The sequence below is a fragment of the Microcaecilia unicolor genome, chromosome 2, assembly GCF_901765095.1.
Source record: "Microcaecilia unicolor chromosome 2, aMicUni1.1, whole genome shotgun sequence".
Taxonomy (NCBI): Eukaryota; Metazoa; Chordata; class Amphibia; order Gymnophiona; family Siphonopidae; genus Microcaecilia; species Microcaecilia unicolor.
In genome coordinates, this window is record NC_044032.1 from 230,465,362 (window position 1) to 230,487,526 (window position 22,165).

Consider the following 22,165-nt stretch of genomic DNA (forward strand, 5'->3'; position numbering starts at 1 on the left):
GTCACAAATGATGACGGAATTCAAAAAGGCGTGGGATGAACACAGAGGATCTCTAATTAGAAAATGGAAGTTATATAAAAGCTAACCTTAAATGGCTGCATGTGTGTGGATGTGTCAAGTGACGCTTAGATGGCGACTCTGGCTGTGATGAACTAGGGCTGATACCTGGCAGACTTGTATGGTCTGTGTCTCATACATGGCAATCTGGTTTAGGATGGGCTGGAAAGGGCTTAGACAGCAACTTCAGTGGCTGGAACATGAGGACAGTGCTGGACAGACTTTTACGGTCTGTGTCCCACAAATGAGAACATGAATAGGCTGGAGTGGGCGATGGCAACTCCAGCAGTTGGAACATAAGGATGGGGCCAGATAGACTTCTGTGGTCTTTGTTCCAGAAACACGAAAGAAAGACCATAATCAAGTATATAATATCACACTCGTTGATTTAATGATGAATTGATCATGAGTGTGACTATTGGGCAGAGTGGATGGACCGTTCAGGTCTATTTGCTGTCACTTACTATGTTACTATTAATCCTCTTTGCTCCCAGGCTGGTGCACAGACCTCAGCTCTGACACAGGCACGAGAATCAGATGTCACCTGACCTACTGGCGCGTGCATGTGGCAGCCTCTCAGCACCCACTGCCAATGGATCAGAGTCAAATCTTACATGTGCACACCAGAGTGTTCCAAGTTCCAACTTCCGTTCCTTCCTTGCCTACAATGCTGTGGCTCAAATCCAGAAAGAGACTGAGGGAGCTGACTGGAACTTTCTTTTATGTACTTTTAAATTCTTACGGGGATGGGTGGGGATGGGTTTAATTCTTGCGGGGACGGGTGGGGACGGGTTGGGATGGTTTAAATTTTTGCGGGGATGGGTGGGGATGGATAAGATTCCAGTGGGGATGGGTGGGGACGGGTAAGATTCCAACAGGGATGGGCGGGGATGGGTAAGATTTCTGTCCCCGTGCAACTCTCTAGTAAGAAGAGAAACAAAGCTGGGCTTTGGAGAAGGAGAAAAGGTCAAGGTGGTGGTGTTAGGCCTAGGGAAAGGGGACAAAGAAAGTGTGTTCTGCTCTCCCCTCGCTAATTCACGTGAATGTGAGAGGGGGCATAACCAGAGAAATTTTCCATTGCTGGCTAATGTTTGGTTAAATAAATTTGTTTTGATATAGCAACTTCCTATTCGTTTTTGAAATATATTATGCAAATGAGTATGCTAATGTACCATGCTTTGCCTCCCCCCCCCCCCTCCCGCTCCCAAATGAAACAAACTACACCCATGTACAAGGGAAGTGTAAAAGCAAAGCTTTGGAACCAACCCAGTTGGAAAAATAAAGTGCCAAGACAATAAAAGCAGAAAATGTTTATTTATTTTTGGGAACTAGAATGTGTCAGCTTTCAGAAACATGCCTCTTTCTAGTTTTATATTTTGTAATGTACAGAAAAAAGTTCATTTTTTTTCTCAGTTACTGGTACTGCATTGGAGTCTGGCTTTTTTTTTCTCAGCTTTTGTCTACACGTTTCTTTAGAATTTGTGATCTCTTAGTCTGTGTTGGATAACGATCTTTTTGCGTTCTGCATGTATAACAGACGTCAAGGATTCAGTTAAGCATGTAGGTCCAGTGTACGGTACGGCGCAGTCTAAAGTGTTCTAGTTGCCCAGTAGTAGATGTATTAGTGTGTGTTGTCCTATCCCCTCAGACAAAGGAAGTGACCGATAGGGAAGCTGTTAAAAGAGAAGCTGTGAACAGATGATAGGAAGGAGAAATTTATTCTTCCCCGTTATCAATAGTGTAAATAAGATATTTTCTAGAATGAGGGTGGGGTAGGGGTGGAGCTAATAGGGAGCATTAGTGGAATTGGGGGTGGGTGCTAAAATCGCCCTCAACATTTTTTTTCAGACTTGGTATATCTCTTCTATGCATGTATACCAAACGTCTATTTCGTATTTTCATTCTTTTCTCCATGTCTTGTATACATTACCAAGTTGTTTTTTTTTTGTAAATCTCAAGAATGACAAATACGTCTAGCACCTTTAACAACAATACCTACAAACAGAACTTTGGTGATTGGTGCTAAGACAAGTACAGCTGACCTCAAGCAAGAAATTAAAAACAAAACAAAACCTAAACAGTCAATAAAAAAGTTGTGTTATGTTCCTATCTAAATTTTCGGTCTACACCTGATAAAGGGTCTGACAGCTTCCCTCTTTGGACTGATTTCTTTTCCTCGGTTCTCGATTTTTTTTTTTTTTAATACTTCCAATTTCGTTTGGAATAAGCGGTTAAGCGTATCACGGGTACAGTAGATCTAAAAGCAAACTCCGAAGTCCAGAAGAAAAAGGAGCTCACAGTCTACCAGCTCTCTAAACGTGCACAGCGCTGGAAAGAGCGAAATACATGGCCCTTTCATGTCGCGACCCAGAACCATCACTATCTCCTCCTCCTGTGGCTGAGAAGTGAAAAGAACGTAGGCTAAAAGTAACATGGCAGCCAGGCCCCGCCCACTCTCACAATGGGGGCGGTGCCTGGTGGAAGCCGGCGAAGGCTGAAGAGAGGGCGCGCGCCGCCTCTAGTGTCCCTGCGGTGTGTGCGGCGTGGGGGTGGGTGGGGGTCCGGCTCTGTGTGTGTTATTGCACACTTCCTGTGGTATATTTATGATCAGGCCTTCGATTTCCGGTAGCCGAATTGGAGCTCTCTCGTTCCCCTTCTTCCAGTTCCGTGCTCCTTGTGACTCTCTCGTTCATATTCCTCCTATAACGCTTCTCCTCGCCACCGACGTTTAATCCTCAGCACATTGGAGGAGGGAGGGCAGCCCCGGGCCACTCACACAAAGGAAAAGGTGGGAGGGGGGGGCAGTCCAGAAGGGAAGGATAAAAGGAGGACCGGGAGCGCGAGGAGGAGTGCTGCTGCCTTCCCTTTAAAAACAAAAGAGGCGTGGAGGAGGGGGGAAAAATTAAAACTGCTTTTATTTGAGGCTTCGGAGCAGGTGCTGCCCCCTCCCCCTGCATTCCTATGGAGATACACCTGCAGGTAGGTGAGTGCACGGGGAGGGGGTGTGACACAAAGCGGCAGGGAGTGCGCCTGGGGGGGGGGGAAGCTGCACGCGCATTGCTCCTCTATTGCCTTTGCCTCACCTTTCTTCTCAACTTTAATGATTCTTCAATAGATATGGTTTTTTTGTTCCAGTTCTTTGGTAGCTGTTTATTGATTCTCTTCTTTACCAGCGTGTGTATTTAGGGAATTCATCATCCCTTTTCTCTCATGAGTCCATACTGCCGCCTCTCTTTCTCTAGTTGGAGGGAGGAGGACGTGATAACTGGGATGGATTGTCTGGCGAGAATCGCGCACAGACTGGGCTGCTTGTCTGGTCCTGGAGGAGAGAGTGTATTTACGTGTATGTCTCTACCTTGTACTCCCTTGATGTCGCCACTGGGGATTCTGGTGCCCTCTCGGTGTAGCATGTGTAGGTATTGTTTGGAACTGGGGAGGGAGGGAGGGCATGTTGTCTGCGCTCTGATTTGAAGGAAAACGAGACTGTCTGAAGTTGAACCCCCCTGATGGCTGCGCGTCCAATAAAATAGGTGAAAGAGGATGGACAACCTCCTTCTGATCCAAGAATTAAGCCAGTGGATTACTTAAGGTTTAGTTGCAGATGACCTCCACTGGATTTGTGGTGTGATAAAAGCTTTTGTTTGCAACTATCTGGTGACTATTTATATGGAAAGGAAGAGAGGATTACACCATTGTCTTTCCAATGACAGGCTCTACTGACTAGAATAGAGATCTGGAGCCCCTGAACAAATCCTAACATTTCTGCCTTCTGAGTAGGGATTCCCTTGCTCTGAGGTGTTGAACTCTTCTCCCTAATATCCTAGGTCCTTGCCAGCTGTGTGCGTGTTTTTGTTTTTGTTTTTTTTTTTTTGGGGGGGGGGGGGGGGGGGGGGGGGGGGTCTTTTTTTAGATTTTTGTGTGCTGAGTAACAGGGATTTATATTTATAACTTTTGGCCTGCTTGATTGTTTGCATGATAGGTCTTCCATCCAAGATCAACTAGATCTGACCCAGCTTACAGTACAATATTTGTATTGCATTACCCAACATTCTGTTTCAATGCAGATTCGGGGGGGGGGGGGGGGTAATGAGACCAGTACAAAACTGGGACACATAATAATATTTAAGTATCTAAAGTATTAATCTTAACTCAATTATATTTGAACATATTTCAAAAAGAGAAATGTTTTACATTTCTTACAAAAGCTAAAATAAGTAGCTTCTAATCTAATTTTTTCTGGTAGTGAGTCCCACAAGAAGGGGGCTTGATGACTAATAGTTAATGGAAAAAAATCCTTTTTGAGGTTACACCTTTTACAGGTGGAAATTTAAGCAGAAATTAGACCCAACACTGAAGCTTTAGCAGGTGCTCATAGGGAATATGCCATTAATATTGATCTGTTTTCCTCTTTCCCCCCCCCCCTCCCCCAGTGGCTGACATGAAGACCAAAAATATGAGAGAAAGTTCTCGGGGGCCAGCGCAGCAAAATTGCGCAGACATTAATGTGACATCTGTGTACGTTTTTGTGGGAGAATAGGGTTTTGCATGGAAGCTAATTCAGCAAAGACTTGCACAACATATTAAAATTGATGGCAATGAACCTATTAGCTAATCCACCATGATGCAGAGAAGTATGCAGAAGACTTTAAGGCTGAGCGCAGCACCTGGGCTTTAGCAGCAAGTCTGAGGAAGCATAGAAGGGTTAGCTCATTTTTCTGTAGTAGCATCGCTGCTGCACACAGGTGTGTGCAAATACGTTTTTTTTTTTGCTCACACCTGTGCACATGAATAGCTGCATTGCAAACTTTTTTACGGGAATAATATTCTACCTCTTAACTGTTCAGTGCTTTTCGCACCACTTATTGTACTCTGGATAGTTGTCCTCCTTACTTGATGCAAGCTGCTTCTCCTTTCTTTCGTTTAGCTTTATATGATTGGATTCAGGAGCAGCTGGCCTTGGGTTTATTTTCTGGTGATTTAGGATAAATAATTGTTACTCCTATATTGAAAGATTCAAAATTGCCTATTTCTACAATATCCAATTTTAGACCAGTGGCTTCAATTCCGTTTTGCTAAACTAATGGAAGGTTTGGTAACTGTACAAATCAGTATTTACTACTACTACTACTACTACTACTTATCATTTCTGTGTTGCATTCAGCTCACTATGAGTTTCGGCCCTTTTTCAGTACTGAAACAGTTGTTAGTTCCTTGTTAGATAATGCCAGAAGTATTATGAGTGAAGGGAGATATGTAATGTGCATTTGATTTAGTGGATCATAAAATTCTTTTTCAGTCACTTAAGGATATTGGTATTGCTGATAATGTGGTAAACTGGTTCAGTGATTTTTTTTTTTTTTTGGCTCGTTCTTGCACGGTTAAGATGAAGGATGTTCTCTCATCTTCATGGCAGAATATATGTGGAGTTCCTCAAGGATTGCCTTAATCGCCTATACTTTTCAATGTTTTTCTATAGCCCTTAGGTTTTTTTGTCACAGAGTAACAATATTTTACATTACATTTAGGCAGATGATATTTCAGTTCTGATTCCATGTAATTCTATATATGAGATTGACCCTTTTTCAATTCAGCACTGTGTATCATTGTTAGGTAACTGGATGTTTTGTCATAAATTGAATGCAGAAAAAACAAAATTCTTATGCTTTGATACCAAACAAGTAAATATTCCCAAGACAATTTGTATTAAGTTATTTTGAATTTTCTCCCTTTACCAAGATATTAGTTGTCTTAGTTGATAGTGCTAGTTCGTTGGATAGTTCATTGGATAGTCAGGTTTCGGGTTTCCTCTAGTTAAAACTTGTTTTCTTCTAATGAGGAAATTATAGTGTGTGCAGTTATTTTGAACAAGACCAATTACTGGTCCAGGCGTTACTGATAATCTTCTTTTTTTTTTTTAGGATGTAATAAAGGCCTGCTTACGAAACTACAGACCATTCAAAATATTGCAGTTCATCTGATTTTCAGTCTATCTAAATATAATATTTGTTCTAGTTATTTAAAATTGCATTGGTTGCCTATTGATGCCAGAATACTTGTTAAGTTAGCTTGTTTTCTTTTTAAAGTCGATGTTTTGTTTAGCACCTGATTATCTGTATGCTGATTTTCAGTTCTTTGCTGTTCAGAGAACAAATCGTAAAGGTGATGTTGGTTTTTCATTTCCCTCGGCAAAGGGGAAAAAGAGATTGTTTGTTTGTTTGTTTATTTGAAGTAAGTTTGGCTTTCCAGGCAGCCAGGTTCTGGAATGATTTTGCGGATATTTTTCATTCTTCTCCTTCATATTTTGATTTTCAGGAAAGGATGAAAACTTGTTTATTTTAGAAATATGTTCTGCATTTGCGTAATTGATTAGGGGCCCTGCTTATTAAGGTTCAATCATGTTTTTAATACACTGTAAAGTTAGTTCACACTAAACACACCCATATATTCCTATGGGTGTCTCTAGTGTTTACATGTACTAATTTTTAGTGAGCGCTAAAAATGCTAGCGCACCTATAGAGCAGCTTAGTAAACAGGGCCCTAGGTTTTAAAACTTTTCGTTTTTATTCCAAGATGAGTGATTCTGATCTCTTATGATTGTGTAACCCGCTTTTAACCGTGAAGAACTAGCGGGATATAAGACCAGTTTATTATTATTATTATTATTATACAGACAATAAGAGCATATGAACTTCCATGTACAATGAATCTTCATTAAGAACTATAAACTAACATATGCTAACTGCCCAGAAGTTAGTGGCATATGTTCATTGTGAAAATACCCAAACAAACTATTATAACACTAGTAAGAAATGCCCGTTTCTGACAAAAATGAAACGGGCGCTAGCAGGGTAATCCCCCCCCGTCCTCCCTCCCTCCCTCCCGAGTTGCAGACACCCCCTCCGTGCCTCCGTTCCGAGTTGCACACCTCTCCTCTTCGTCTCTTCGTCCCTCAGTGACGTGGTTGCGAGGGCCGCCCCGCCCTCAACGTCATCGCGTTTTGACGCGAGGGCCGCCCCGCCCTCAACATCATCGCGTTTTGACGCGAGGGCGGAGCTACAGTGACTGGAGCCTGCAGGCCAAACCGGATATCTCGGGCGCCTCAAGCTTCCGGCTTGAGGCTTCAAAAGTGCCTTTTATATATATAGATTGTGGATAACTCACAATGAGTTAACATAGTAAACCTATAAGCTTGCTAGCACGTGCATGAGTGGCCTAAATATTTTATTTATTAGGATTTATTAACAGCCTTTATGAAGAGATTCAACCAGGTAGTGTACAGCAGGAACAGTTTAACATAAGACTTACAATTTTGTTAACAAAATAACAACAATAAAAATTACCAAATATAAAGGGGGGGGGGGGTTGGGTGTGGGAAATAAAGAGAGGATAGAAGGGATAAAATGTTTTGAATTGCAAAGGTATGTTGGGGAATCTATTGTATTTGAACCGTACATATGATGTACTTCCGTGCTGTTTGATACCACAAAACTTGTTATTGTGGGTTTCTGGATTCAACACTTGTCATAAGGAGCCATGTGATATTTACATTATCATATTTCTGCTTCTAAACCAAGGAATTTTCCAATGGTTTCCATACAGAAATAAATTGAGCTGTATGTCCATACCACTTAACTGTGGCCTCTTCTGTCTTCTTCAACCAGTTATCCAATGAAAGAGGGGCTTGGTGTTTCCACTTGAATGCAATTACTAATGTTGCTGCTAGCAGGAAGTAAGTTTGCAAGATCCCTTCCACCCAGGCATCTATTTGTGGTATCACCCAGGTAGCCTAATAACATAGTGTTCTCTGTATTTTATATTTTGCACTTTGGCATGCACTGCTGTTCAGAAAGTCTGAGTAGGTGGACATTCCTACCAGATGTAGTTGGGTCCCTTGTTGACCTCAACCTCTCCAGCATTCTGCATTTATTCCATATACAATTACTTCGTCAAATAACTTCTAAACATGATCTTATACTGTGTATCTAAACGAGACAGTGGTACACCTTTGGCATACTCGCACAAATCATGTGCTGCTCATTTTGTGACTTTAGGTACCCTTCTCCAGCTCACATTTTGCTGGTTTGTAAGTTTACTTTCCTTCTGTTTAATTTTCCTGACCCGCCAATAGTTTATAAAAGACAGCTAAAGGCCCCCCTCCCACCCTGCCAATCATACATATATCCTTCTAGATCAAGTTAGATCTCTAAGATATACCCTTTTCCTAGTAAGAAAATAGTGTTGTACCTGAAATACAGAAAAATAAATTTTGAGGGGAGTGCCAAGAGATTCTCTGTTTTATTTCTAGGTTAAAAAAAAACTTTGTGTAATGGAACACTTAATTTGGGGTCCAGCTGCTAAGATGGTCCATGCTTCATCCAGCTACATCAGGTTGATTGGTCCATAGCTTTGTGTTTTGTCAGGTACAACCTATGACGATCCATGGTGAGCTGTAAGCTATTGAGTTTAGCGCACTCATGTGAAACAAGCCACCTCTGATGGTCCAGAAAGCAAGGTATTGCAGTGTACAACAGTTAGTGATTTAAGATGCTGGGATTTTTTGTTAATTGTTTGACTTCTCTGCGTATTATTATCTTGGACCTCTTGAAGTAATCTATCAGAATAGCATTCTAGCACATACATAGACGTATCCTGATACGTCTTTCTGCTCTTCGTGCAGAATCTTGTGTGCATGCTTCTACTGTGCTCTCCCTGATTAGTGCACGTTTTGCACAGATCCTGTTTTCATATAACTTGCGGACAGCATTGGTGAACAAAAATTGGGTGTTGCGATAGAAGCTGTGCACTAAGCCATCAGCACATGGCTCTAATGCAAGCTTTCTGTATCGGTCACTTAGAGCTTCAGAAAAGATTTCATTCAATTGTATACTTAATTCAGGTGCAGGGTTGCTGAAAGTTTAGTTTCTTAGTCCTTTTGTAGCTTGGAAATCGGTCCCAGGTCTGCCTCTGAGCCATTGGGTCTGTTCTTTGCAAATATGTATAACAAAACCATAGAATGCATGGAAACAAATTGATAGTGTATCAAATTGGTACACAGAAAGAGATTATTGTATTATATTAAGGAAACAAAATAGGTTGTTTTAGTACCATTTACTTTAGTAACCTCTGGTCTCTAAAAGTATCTGGCTGGTATTAATTACTCCTGCAGTGTCTTGTTAAAAAAAACACCACATACACACACCCCACCCACCCTTATATTTGAGATATAATTTGCCCCTTTTTAATATATTCATTTGTGTGCATATCTTCAGATGAGAAGGTTGGTGTACTAAAGTATGTTAGCCTGAAACAGGGGTTCTCAACCTATTTACTACTACTACTTAACATTTCTAGAGCGCCACTAGGGTTACGCAGCGCTGTACAATTTAACAAAGAGAGACAGTCCCTGCTCAAAGAGCTTACAATCTAATAGACAAGTGAACGGTCGGTCCGATAGGGGCAGTCAAATTGGGGCAGTCTGGATTCACTGAACGGTAAGGGTTAGGTGCCGAACGCAGCATTGAAGAGGTGGGCATTAAGCCAAGACTTGAAGACTGGCAGGGAGGGGGCTTGGCGTAAGGGCTCAGGAAGGTTGTTCCAAGCATAGGGTGAGGCGAGGCAGAATGAGCGGAGCCTGGAGTTGGCGGTGGTGGAGAAGGGTACTGAGAGGAGGGATTTATCCTGTGAACGGAGGTTACGGGCGGGAACGTAAGGGGAGATGAGGGTAGAAAGATAGTGAGGGGCAGCAGACTGAGTGCATTTGTAGGTAAGAAGGAGAAGCTTGAATTGAATGCGGTATCTGATCGGAAGCCAGTGAAGTGACTTGAGGAGAGGAGTGATATGAGTATATCGGTTCTGGCGGAATATGAGACGTGCAGCAGAGTTCTGAACAGGTTGAAGGGGGGATAGATGGCTAAGTGGGAGGCCGGTGAGGAGTAAGTTGCAGTAGTCCAGCGAGAGGTAATGAGAGCGTGGACGAGAGTTCGGGTGGTGTGTTCAGAGAGCAAAGGGCGAATTTTGCTGATGTTAAAGAGGAAGAAGCGACAGGTCTTGGCTATCTGCTGGATATGCGCAGAGAAGGAGAGAGAGGAGTCAAAGATGACTCCGAGGTTGCGGGCAGATGAGACGGGGAGGATGAGGGTGTTATCAACTGAGATAGAAAGTGGAGGAAGAGGAGAAGTGGATTTTGGTGGAAAGACGATAAGCTCGGTCTTGGGACATGTTCAGTTTCAGGTGGCGGTTGGACATCCAGGCAGCAGTCGGATAAGCAGGCTGATACCTTTGCCTGGGTCTCCACGGTGATGTCTGGTGTGGAGAGATACAGTTGGGTGTCATCAGCATAGAGATGATACTGGAAACCATGAGATGAGATCAGGGAGCCCAGGGAAGAGGTGTAGATTGAGAAGAGGTGGGGTCCAAGGACAGATCCCTAGTCTTCAGCACACACCTAACCAGTCAGATTGTAAGGATATGTACAATGAATATGCATGAGACAAATTTGCATGTACTAATGTGCATATTCATCATAGTTAATCTGAAAACCTGACTGCCTAGGTGTGCCCCGAGGACTGGGTTGAGAACCCTTGACCTAAACAAATGAGTATTATGGGAAAAGGTATGGCTTTGATGTATTGCCTTTCTGTGGTTACAATCAAAGCAGTTTACATATTATATACAGGTACTTATTTTGTACCTGAGGCAGTGGCGTAGCAAGGGCGGGGCGGTGGGGGCGGTCCGTCCCGGGTGTCAACGGGTGGGGAGGGTGCTCTGCTGGCGAGTCCCTACCAGCTGCGTCCACCCGGCAGCTGTGTGGTGCGGCGCCTCACGTCTGCGCTGCTGTAAGAGAAGAAAATCGCCTCGTCTGCCCTTCCCTCACTCTCTGTCCCGCCCTCAAGGAAATAGGACGTTACATCAGAGGGTGGGACACAGTGAGGGAAGGGCCGACGAGGTGATTTTCTTTTTTTTACAATATCGCAGAGTCGTGCGAGGCGCCGGGTGGACGGAGCTGGTAGACAGGTGGGGACTGGGATGGGGGGGGGTGCCGTGTTGCCCTGCATCCGGTGGGGGGGGGGGGGGGGTGCGCACAGCAGCGATCCGCCCTGGGTGACAGTGAACCACAGAACGCCACTGACCTGAGGCAATGGAAGGTTAGGTGACTTGTCCAGAGCCACCAGGAGCTGCAGTGGGAATCAAACCTATTTTCCTGATTCTCAGGCCACTGCACTAGTCATAAGGCTACTCCTCCACTCCTAAAATAGCCAGTGTTACCTGCCCGTATTAATCACATGTAAATGAATCTTGCAGTAATTTGCTAGTAGTACAGTTAATGTTTCCGGATGTTGCAGAAAGTAGTTAGTTTTGTGTTAATGGGTTAACTTTTGTGATGTAATTTAAATTTGTTGATAACACAAAGTTATTCAAAGTTGTTAATTCGTGAGAGGATTGTGAAAAATTGCAAGAGGACCTTATGAGACTGGGAGACTGGGCATCCAAATTGCAGATGATGTTTAATGTGAGCAAGTGCAAAGTGATGCATGTGGGGAAAAAAGAACCCAAACTATAGCTCTGTTATGCAAGTAGGAGTCACAGACCAGGACAAGAATCTAATTATCATTGTGGATGATATGCTGAGACCTTCTGTTCAGTGTGCAGCAGCGTCAAGGAAAGCAAATAGGATGTAAGGTATTAATAGGAAAGGAATGGAAAACAAAAATGAGGATGTTATAATTCCTTTATATCGCTCCATGGTGGGACCGCACCTTGTATACTGTGTGCAATTCTGGTCACTTCATCTCAAAAAAGATATAACGGAATTAGAAAAGATACATAGAAGGGTGATGAAAATGATAAAGGTGGGTTCCCTATGAAGAAAGGCTAAAGCGGCTAGGGCTCTTCAGCTTGGAGAAAAGACAGCTGATGGGAGATATGATAGAGGTCCTATAAAATAAGTTGAGTGGAATGGGTAGGCGTGAATCGCTAGTTTACTCTTTCCAAAAATACTAGAATTAGGGGACACACAATGAAGCTACAAAATTATTAAATTTAAAGCAATCGGAGAAAATATTTCTTCACTCAAAGTGTAATTAAACTCTGGAATTCGTTGCCAGAGAATGTGGTGAAAGCAGTTAGCTTAGCGGGGTTTAAAAAAGTTTTGGCTAGCTTCCTAAAAGAAAAGTCCATAAGTCATTATTAAGAAGGACTTTTGAAAATCCACTGCTTATTTCGAGGATAAGCAGCATTAAATGTATTGTACTCTTTTGGGATTTTGCCAGGTACTTGTGACCTGGATTGACCACTGTTGGAAACAGGATGCCGGGCTTGAAGGACCTTTGGTCTGTCCCAGTATGGCAACGCTTATGTTCCTATATTAATTTCAAGGTGCATTTTTCTACCCATTAATAGGAATAATGAGATGTAAAACTGTGCAGAATACCTCATTAGCCCGTGTTTTTGGTAACGTGAGCTAGCAAGTATGCATTAAAATTGTGTTCGTGTGTACAAGCTAGTTTACACATGTTAACCGTATTTAAAACAATTTAGCATACTTCAGTACAGTGACCTCAAACAGGGCTAATGAAAGAGTATTAGGCAGCCTTGGCTATGTCCGCCTCTCTGAGCTTTCAGTAATTGAACTTGACAATCTTGATTGCCCTAATTGCACATCCCAGAATGATCTTGAAAACATGCTCTTTTTTTTTTTTTCTTTTTGTCTCTGATCTTTTTGATAGTAGCTTGAGATGAGTTACATTCAGGTATGTTAACTTATTTATTTCCATGTTCCCACAGAGCTAGCAATCTAATTTTGTACCCAAGGCAGTATTTCTTTTAAATATTAAACTTTGTATCTATATAATTGCCCTCAGTATATGTACCCGGTAATTGGCTAAAGTTGACCTGGTACACATAAGGGCTAGTTCCAAAAACAATATACGAGGGCTATCTTCCTGCAGGTAAAAGTATGTGCTGATTACTCTCTAAATTTGTATGCCTGTCAGGACCTTCTGTTTAACTTGAGGGACATAGGTGAACTGCATTCAAAGAAAAAGTTGTGCATGTTCCTCCTAGGCTATAGGGAGTGATTACTGTCACTTCCTGTCACATGACTCATCCAAGATAGCAAGTAATGTGAAACAGGAAGTGAGGATGGAGCATCAATTTCTCGCTGCCAGCTTGAAAAAGGGGGTGTGATATGGTCAGGGTGGAGTTATGATGTAATTTCTGTGACATCACTAAAGGGGTGGGGTTTGGAGTAGGGCATGGGCAAGGCTATGTCCATCTGTCAAAGCGGCAGAGTAGATGTGGCTTGGGCAGATTCTTTTCTGATTGGCTGACACAACTGGAAGTGGGCATGGCCATCTATCAAATATGCAAATTGGCTTTGATGAAAGTTGGTGAGGTATACCACCAACAGCGTTTCCTTTGTAGGTGCTGCCTTAGACACCGAGCATGGCCTTTCTGCTGGAAGACAGAAGATAAGCTCTTATCTCTCATGTTCATACCATACAAACAGCACCCAAGATCACAGCCAGGACTTAGAGGCAGATGCACCAAAGCTTAATGAGCCTTTAATGACCCTCCAACGAGGAAATTTTGAGCCGTTGCATGCATCAAAGGGCTTTTACCGAGGAAGCTAGCAGCTAACGAAAACAGAGTGCAGATGAGCAATTAGTGTAAAAACCCCATTGAAACGAGATGCACTAACCTTTTCCGATTGCCTTTATGCAGGAAAAAGGCAGGAAATCTAACGAGAGGTCTGGACCTCTCGTTAGGAAAGCTCTGTGCCAGGAAAAATCGTAAAGTGAAAAAATAAACAAACTTTGAGCCAATCCCAGCGCATTAGCAGAGCTAAAAGCGCTGTGATTGGTCAAAAGGACGTTGCATTACATATGTCCAAAAGAGCTGTGTTTGAGCTGTAAGAAAACGTGTCAGAAAACACATGAAATAAAAAAAATAAAAAAAGGGATCGGGAGGGGGCAAGGGCGCTCATCAGGAGCGTCCTGTATGGACGGCCATGCCCCCCCCCCCCCGCTGCTCCCCACTGTCTGCCACTTCCCCCCCCCCCCCCCCCATGAGAAAGCGAAATTCTAGCAGCCCCGGTCCCCCTCCCTTCCTGTTCTTCTGTTTTGCAAAAGCTAACTCCGCCTCCCGTCATTCTTCCGCCCCGTGCCCCGCCCCCCGCTGCCCCCCCTGAGGTTGACTACACCGCTCCCCCCTCCACCGAGACCCCCCTCCCTATTACCGACCCGAGCAGCACCTCTCACCTCTTTCTGAAGCGCTGCACGGGCAGGAAGATCTGTTGTGTTGGTCGCAGAGTCTCCATGACGTCTCTTCTTCCCTGGCCTAGGCCCGCCTCCTTCTGACGTAGGTGACATGTCTGCAGCTGTCTATTTTTACTGTTGGCCTGTCTAAAGTGTGACCTAAAATTCCAGTGGAATTAGTGATATCATCATCTCTTGACTGATCTTTGCCCACCACCTTTCTAATGCTGCAGTGGTGAATCTCCATAGCTAACCTCTTTGCAGGAGTTCTTTTACACAGAGACAGTATCTGCCAGTCCAGATGCAGTGACCCTAGGTTGGGGATCTCCTGTCCAAGTTCATTACTCCCAAGAAGTTGGTCAAGTTCTGAGAGATCTGTACACATCAACCACGAGGAGCGCAGAACAATTTTATACCTTCAAGGTATTCCTTCACATTCTCCAAGATTTGTCAGTGTTGATAGTATGTCAACAAGCAAGAAGAGACAGGTAACCCAAAACTTATTTCGGATATTAATTTTTTCCAGTCTTTTTTTTTTAATTGAAATTTTAAGTATAAAACAGGTACAAATAACATGCCCTCCCCACAAACCCCCCTCCCCAACAACTAAAAACATAAGACATACCTTTCTCAAGAAACCCAATGAGCATTCCATACGTACTAATAGTTATCTTGCCAGCCACTGTAAAACACAGCATCATACAATTACAAATGTAATTGAATCAATGTAATCTCTAACAACTGTTAAGTGTAAGCCACGTTGAACCAAAACTCGTTTTTGGATAATTGTGGGACACCAGTATGAATAAATAAGTACATTGAACTAAATATCACTATGTACATGTTATATAAATTTAGTAAATCTGATATTGTCAATTAAGCTTACAAAAGTTATCTAGTAGTGTCCATGTTCTTAAAATGTAAGAAACACATGATATTTTCAGGCTGTGGCTTCTTTTTATTTTCTTATTAGACATAGGTGACCACACCATTCATACATATTGAGCTTAGTGGGCACACAGTCATAATATCTCTGTCAAAATAGCCCCGACAAAAAAGCCCTGACAAAACAGCCTTGTAACAAAATGGCCCCTCCCACAAAACAACCCCCTCAGAAAAAAAAATAGCACATCACAAAAAATAATGAACTACAACTGAAATCTTCACTGATAAAGACTCCTACCAGCATTCAATTGCACAAAGCATATATAAATAAAATTCTATAGCTACAAACTGGTATTCATGATCTGTTCTGCAACTTAAACTATTCTTCCATCAGCATGCTAATTAAAAAAAAAAACCCCAATATTGTCATCATTTTCATAGTCTTACCAACCTTATCCTGTTTGGCAAGGTAAGATTATTAGGAAAAAAATGCAGTCCCATATTCTGGGCAGCCTGATCGGGCCCTTTTGTCGTGCGGCCAACTTGTCAAGGGTTATATTGTGGGCAGACCATTTTGATAGTGGCAGTTATGTCAAGGACTATTATGTCGGGAGCTTTTTTTTGTTTGGAGCTTTTTTGTCGGGGCCATTTTGACCAGGTACCAGCTTGGTGTTATCTTTCCAGTTAGTAACAATTAAATGGGTAGCCAAGGCTAGCATTGTGTTATATTGTATGAGGTTTAGGAATCTGTAGTCCTAGTGTGGAGGAGCCTAGTATGATGCTATATGAAATGGAGATGTGTTTTTCCAAAGACAGAATAGCAGGTATTCTTTCCCATATTGAATTCCAAAAAGAGCATAGATTTCCACAGTAGTAAATGGAATAAAGCTCCAATTTCTGAAGAACAATATGTGTTGGATATTTCTCCTCTTGAAATTAGTGCCGATTTTATTGATGTTCTATGAATAACGAAGTAAGAGAATTGGATGATTGCAGCCAATAATGAAAAATGGTTTGTTTTAGTCCAAAATAATTACCAGTCCATGTCTGAATAATTAATATTTAGTTCAGTTTCCCATATTTTCTATATATAAACACAAGAATGTTCATATTCTGTAGTTTTTGTACAGTTTAGAAGCTGTTTTGGTCTCAGCTGGCAGGTTTTGGCATAAAGTTATAACTTCAAAAACACAAGGCTTGGGATCTAAAGTTTTTAAATTAGAAATACAGTTAAGTTGGAGCCAGTGTGAATATTATGACTGTTGAAGCATGTAATTTAGACATAGCTCATCAAAAGAGTTGTTATGAAGCAATTGGGATACTGACCAGGTGCCTGTATTTTGCCAGTTTAGAAAAGTTATACTATATAAGTTCTTCCTTTCTAGTTGCACTTTAACCTTGGAAATTTTCCATGGAGGTTCTTGAAAGCTGCTTTCGTGTTGTCCATGGTCTTGACAAAGTTCTTCATTAGAACCAGCTTGATTTGTAAGGGTGGTAACAAAATATTCTTTGATCCAAAAAGTAGTGGAGGAGTGGCCTAGTGGTTAGAGCACTGATCTTGACATCCAGAGGTGCCCAGTTCAAATCCCACTGTTGCTCCTTGTGATCTTTGGCAAGTCACTTAACCCTCCATTGCCTCAGGTACAAAATTAGATTGTGAGCCCTCCAGGGACAGAGAAATACGCAGTGTACCTGAATGTAACTCACCTTGAGCTACTACTGAAAAAGGTGTGAGCAAAATCCAAATAAATAAATGGATACTGAACGCTTTTTCTCCCAGGCTCTGATTGTCTGTGCAGCCAGCCTCTCTTGATGTAGTGGGAATCTCTTACACGACTATTCTATTTACAGAGGAAACAGTGGTACCTTGTGTATCTGATCTGTAGACCAAGCAAGAGAGCAACAGTCTTCAAGTCATCGCAAAACTGTCACTAACATTGGTCATGGTTTATGCACCTCAAGTTTTCATGTTATAGATTTCTTTCATATGAAGTACATGACCAGTTGGAATTGATGGCAAAACATTGCCACTATGCAGCAAAACAGCTTTAAGACTCGTCTTTGAATCGATGAATGGTCTCCACTCATTTGGATCATGAATGATGTTGAGGGCCACCATTAGACCATTGATGTTGCAGGCTACAAGATCACCTTCCTCGAAGAAGAATTGGTCAAAATCCTTTTGATGGTCATGGAACATAAAAACCCTAACCTCACCTGAGATTCCACTGCTGTAGTCTGGAGCCCAACACTTTGTTTCACTGTTATATATAGTTCCAAGTCCCTGACAAGGTCATTCAGTTCACTTTGTGTAGCGAGACGTGGTTCAAATGAGGAGGAGGTTAGGAGGAAATCTGGATTACAAAACTTCAGGTCCTGAACCACCAATGGCACATCCTCTTCTTTGGACGTTCCATTGAAGTTGAGAGAGTTCTTCATACTTTTGGGTTGTGATCATGCTTCATTTTACCTCAGTAGGACTGAATGAATTCACGAGTGCTCCCAGCTTTGTTACAGTTATATAAGAACGTAAGTGTTGCCATACTGGTACAGATCGAAGGTCCATCTAGCCCAGTGTCCTGTCTTCCAACAGTGGCCAATCCAGGTCACAAGTACTGGAAAGATCCCAGAACAATAAAACAGATTTTATGCTGCTTTATCCTAGAAATAAGCAGTGGATATTCCCAAGTCCATCTTAATAATGGCTTATGAACTTTTCTTTTAGGAAATTTATCCAAACCTTGTTTAAAACCCTGCTAAGCTAACTGCTACCACATTCACTCTAAGCTCAAAAGTAGATGCTGTGTTCACATGTATATATACTGTATTGTATTGTAATGGGGGAAATGGTCTCAACAGTCACTGGGATATGCTGCTGAATAGCAGATTAAAACATGGAGAAGTCCCATCTGAGACTCAGATCATCATTGACCAACCCCCCCCCCCCCCCTCCTACCTACATCTGCATTTATATTGACTTTTTTTTAATGTTTTTGTTCTTTTTTTTCTTTAGCCTTTTTTTCTTTATAGTGAATCGGTTGTAGGGATGTTCACACTTTGTGTTATGAAAATATATACTCAAGTAGGACTGAAGCAAAATAATCAGCAACTTAGCATGCGCTTATCAATAGCGGTCACACTTAACTGAAGGTGTGGCTGATCCCGACAGGCGCCAGTTTCGCTACTTCTTTCTCAAGGGACCTGTGCCAGTGTGTACCTGCAAAAAATAAAAAATGGCATGCTTCATTTTATCTAGTGAACTAAACTCTTCATAAAAGGCTTTGGCTGGGGCTTATTACCTGTTCACCCTTCACTGTTGCCGTCAAGACAAAACAATGATGACGGCTGCATTATTTATAGCCTTAACACCGGAAGTGATGAAAACTGATATAAATGCAGATGTAGGTAGGAGGGGGTTTTTTTTGGGTCAATGATGATCTGAGTCACAGATGGGATTCCTCCATGTTTTAAGCTGCTATTCAGCAGCATATCCCAGTGACTATTTTTATTGGACTAAATACATTTTTTTGATTAGCTTTCGAAGGTAGCCCTTCTTCAGATCAGAAATAAGCAAATGTTGATCTAACGAAGGGCTACCTTCGAAAGATAATAAAAAAAAATTATTTAGTCCAATAAAAAAAGTATAATCTTATTTTCTATGTTTTTTATTTTATTCTATTTCTATTGATTACCTTTGGAAGTGGACTAACACGGCTACCACATCTCTCTACTAGTGACTATTGAGACCATTTCCCCCATTATAATACAATATATATTCATGTGAACACAGTGTCTACTTTTGAGTTTAGATTTTATCCAGAAGCGAGTAGACTGATTGAGCCATTATATATTTTTTAAGTGCTCTACCACATTCACTGGCAATTATTGCAGAGTTTGTTTACACGTTTAATGAAGAAATATATTTTCTCCAGTTTGTTTTAAATTTCCTACTTAGTAGCTACATTGAATGCCCCCCTAATCCTAGTACTTCTGGAAAGAATAGACAATTCTGGTTTATGATCATCTACTAAGACTCTCATATTGGATTGCTGACTATATCAAGTTATTTTGTGATAACAGTAACTTGCAGATTCTAGGAAGGGTCACTGCTTTTTGCCTGCAAGCAAAAGCAACTTCTGTAGGTTTCTCTTCCTAGTTGGCTTGCAGACTGCATTTCCTTTGCTTATTCCCAGGCTGGATAACTCTAGAGGGTCCTAAAATGGCTCACTTTCAGAGACATGGCTGCATTGGTAGCCTGCTTGTGGTCAACTTCCATTGTGGAAATTTGCAGAGTTGCAATGTGAACTTCAGTTCACACATTCACATCTCACTACTGTCTAGAAAAAGGTTTCCAATGTGACATCGAATTCAGTCAGACAGCCCTTCAGAATTTATTTGGTGTCTAGAAGCCAACTCCACCCCACAAGGCCCATTATCTTCAGTTCCAGACTTTTTTTTCTTTTTAAATGTTACATTTACTGCTTTGTTTATTGGGTCTTTTCTGTTTACAGGCCATTACTTTCCATCTTTTTTTTTTTTTGACAACCTGGTAGCTAGGGAATCCCATTATTCAGAATACCGCATCCTACTTGTCCTTGGAGAAAGCAAAGTTTCTCGCCTGTAGCAGTTGTTTCCCTGAGGAAAGCAGGATGCTTATTCTGACTGTCCCTTCCATTATATCAGCTGTATTATTAGACTGACCTGGTCCTGTTCGAGGACATGCACATGTGTGGCAGGCCGCTTCTGAAAGCTTCTAGAAAATAGAACACTGGGGAGTGTCTACACATCTGGGCTGCATCAGTGACATCACCCATCAGTCAGAATAAGCATCCTGCTGTCCTTGAAGAACATCTGCTACAGGTGAGTACTTTGTTTTTCAGCTTTCTTCCATTTATTTTTCTGCTTTGCTATCCAAGGTTCAAGATTCAGTTTATGTTGATACTAGTAAAAAAGCCCCGTTTCTGATGCAAATGAAACAGGGGCTAGCAAGGTTTTCTTCTGTGTGCTTGTGGGAGTGTGTGTGTCCCTGCCCTCTGTCCCCTCCCCCCTGGGAGTCGAGTCCTTCAGTGTTAAGTTTCCTGCTGTGCTGTGTTTGTGTTACAGAGATAGTGAGGGCTTCTGCCCTCTCTCCCCTCCCCCCTCTGAGTCCTTCACTGTTACAGAGAGAGCGGTTTGATTTCGTGCTTTGCTGTGTTTTCCTTCACTGTTTGTGTTACAGAGAGAGCGAGGGCGGGGCAGACACTCATGGGGAAACCGGATATCTCTCCCCCTTCACACTTCCGGCTGGTGGCTTCATTTAGAATGTTGGTGGTGCCTTTTATATATAGAGATTCTGACCATCATAACAGCTAAGCAGTTAACAATTAGAAAAGCAAGAAAAGAAATTACATTATTTTTTTCAGCTAAAAGAGAGAGCAAGAATGCAGGAAATTGGAGCAGTGCGTTGTACATTAGTGTGATACCAGAAGCTCTGGGTCTCATCTTCCCTCAAGAAGTATATTTAGTTTTTCACAGAAGTAAGTCTTTAAACACACCTTAAATATCACCAGAGATGATTTCATGCGTAAGTGGAAGGTTATTCCAAAGAGATGGACCCACGCTAGCAAATACATAGCTTCAAATGTATTCATAGCATATTTGATGAAAAGATGGAACGCTTAACAGGTGCTGATTTCCTGAACGTAAACTCCTACTGGGGACATAAGAAATCGGATATCATGATAAGGAACAATGGAAGGCTAGAAGTATGGATTTGGTGTAGCAATATAAGGGTTTTATATGGGACGCCACAGGCTACCGATAACCAGTGTTCTGTCAAATTGTGTGTGTGTGTGTGTGGGGGGGGGGGGGGGTTGCATGATCCTATCTCTTACCACCCCAGATGATTTTCACTGCTGTATTTTATTTTTTTTATCAGTTGAAGACGTTTTGGATTTTGCATGTTCAGACCTTGAGAAAGTGAGCTATCACCAGAGAATAAGTTAATATGCATAGATTTAAGATCCAGAAATGAACACACAGAATAAATTAGTTTAAATTTAAAGAAGCAGTTTTTGTTTAGTAAAGAAAAATGTTGTCAAAGTTAATTCACATTCAAGAGTGACATCCAAAATTTTCAAAGAATCCACTAGTTCTATAGCAGCATCAACTATACAAAGAGGTTTGATAGGAGTGATGATGAAAATAAAATGGCTTTAGTGTTTGGAAGGGTTCAAGACAAGTTTCACTTCTTACCAATCGCTACTTAATATCTCTTTCCCTTCCCTTCCCCAGTTTTATTCTCCAGTCATTCTGAAATTCTAACCCAGCGTTTTTCCACCATTATGCAGTGGCACATTGGTGGAAACAGAGTATACCTTTTAAAAGTTTCCTTGTCTCTAGCGGCCGATGCCAGCGAGCAGCAATTCATACAGCCTGCTTGCACCGAACCTGGAGCACTCTCTCTGATGTAATTTCCTGCTTCTACAAAAGTAGGAAGTTAGATCAGAGTGAAAGCTCTGGGGTTGGCATGAACAGGCTGTATGAATTGCTGCTCATTGCCTCCGACCTGGAGAAAAGAAAACTTTTAAAAGGTACATAGGGGGGAGGGGGGGATGAAGAGAGACAAGGGACGATGGCTGTTCGCTGGCTGGAGAGGGAACAGGAGGGAGTGATACTGGACTATTTGTGAGGATGGGGGGGGGAAGAGAAGGTAAATGCTGGACTATTTGGGGGGGGGGGGAGAAGGGAAAATGCTGGACCTTGTGTGGGTGGGTGGGGATAGAAAAATGCTGGACTATTTGTGGAGGTCTGCCTCAACAACTTTAGCACCATGTAAGTGTGCCGTGAGACGAAAAAGGTTTGTTCTAACATCTCTCCTCCTCCCCTTATGATCAGCATCCCTTCTGTCTCCCTGTTCCATCCCTCATGTCCAGCATTTCTGCGCTCTCTATCCTTCATCAGCATTTTCCCCTCATGTCCACAATACT

The 22,165-nt window shown here is 42.1% G+C and overlaps 1 protein-coding gene across 1 annotated transcript in view; it reads left to right on the plus strand.

Annotated features, from left to right (window-relative positions):
- Positions 1 to 2,884: 2,884 nt before the first annotated feature.
- KIAA1958 (KIAA1958 ortholog) overlaps positions 2,885 to 22,165 on the plus strand; it is a 184,784-nt gene continuing 165,503 nt past the window's right edge. Inside the window, exon 1 of the mRNA XM_030193773.1 lies at positions 2,885 to 3,036. The gene's annotated coding sequence lies outside the window, so the exon portion shown is untranslated. The remainder of the gene's footprint in view (positions 3,037 to 22,165) is intronic.